Here is a 1,446-nt window from a genome sequence, read left to right as displayed (position 1 = left end):
TGTGATCCACCATATAAATAAACTGAAAGAAAAAAACCATATGATCATTTCATTAGACGCTGAAAAAACTTTCAACAAAATACAACATCTCTTCATGATAAAGGTCTTGGAGAGAGCAGGGATACAAGAAACATACCTAAACATAAAAAAGACAATGTACAACAAGCCGACAGCCAACATCAAACTAAATGGAGAGAAATTCCCAGAGATCCCACCTTAATCAGGAACAATACAAGGTTGTTCCACTCTCTCCATATCTATTCAATATAGTTCTTGAGGTGAGATTGTGAGGTATCTATAGACCAAGTCAGGAAACCTAACCCATGAGCCACCTTGGCCACTCTGAAATGGTTACTTTAAAGAGCATGTCTGGCCATCCCTGAGCCTTGGGCCTCTTCTCACTGCGGTCCCTACAGCTAGGCTGTCCTTGTTCTGCAACCCAGTCTGAGCAATGTGAGCAACCTGTTAGGAATTCCACTCAGTTACTTATCTAAAGTCTCATTTTGATTTTAACCCTGCTTCCTAGGGAGTCATGAAACACTATTCATTGATTGGCAAGTGACGGGTGAGCACTGAGCTTCAAGCGCGTGGAGCTGGGACGGAGTCCACGCCTCGTTGGTGAATCTGTCTTCAGGTGTAGAGAATATGTTCAGTTTCACATAATTTACAAGCTTCTCCCAGTTTTCATTTTCCGCTGAATTACCTCATTTCTCCCCTGTGTGTGGATAGCACATTAGGCCAGAGACACGAAGGAATCCCTTCACAGCTCCTGGATTTACACATTGATGTCTGTATATCCGCAGACCTCCACCTTACCAGGAAGATGGGGGGGAAATGAGAATGCTCACCATGGCTCTCTCCTCCCTCAGTATCACTTGTGAATGTTCAGAGAGTCAGCTAGGCTCTAATTTGCAAAAACTCAGACCTGAGATGGTCTATGGTTGTGGCTTCTCCTGTTCATTTCCTCTTCGGACTGCTATGGCTTCTGAAATCGCCCGGTCCTAGAAGGTTTCTCTGTGCCCTGAACCAAGTCAAGCCCACCTTCCTCCACTTCCTGGCAGAGCAGCTATGATGGCAGAGGGTAAGGAAGGAGGGAGAAATGTGTGATTCTTAGATGATGAGCAGAAGTTTTACATACTTGACAGGAAGGAGTCCAGGCAAGCCGTGAGGGGTTGTCTGGAGCAGCCTTGATTTTGGGCAGGCCTGTGAAGAGAGATAGGAAAGCCCACCCTAAATGTGGCTGGCACCATTTTATGACCTGGGTCCTAGATTGAATTAAAAGAAAAGGGTGAGTTATGTGCCAACGTCTGTCTCTGCTGCCTGATTGTGGATACAGTGTGACCAGCTGCCTCCTGTGCCTGCTGCCATGGCTTCCCCATGAGGGACTGTGGCTTCAAACAAAGCGCCAAAATGTACCCTTTCTTAAGTTGCTGGGACTTTCAGATT

Source organism: Microtus ochrogaster, chromosome 1, assembly GCF_000317375.1.
Source record: "Microtus ochrogaster isolate Prairie Vole_2 chromosome 1, MicOch1.0, whole genome shotgun sequence".
In the NCBI taxonomy this organism is placed as follows: domain Eukaryota; kingdom Metazoa; phylum Chordata; class Mammalia; order Rodentia; family Cricetidae; genus Microtus; species Microtus ochrogaster.
This window is presented reverse-complemented; position numbering follows the sequence as displayed.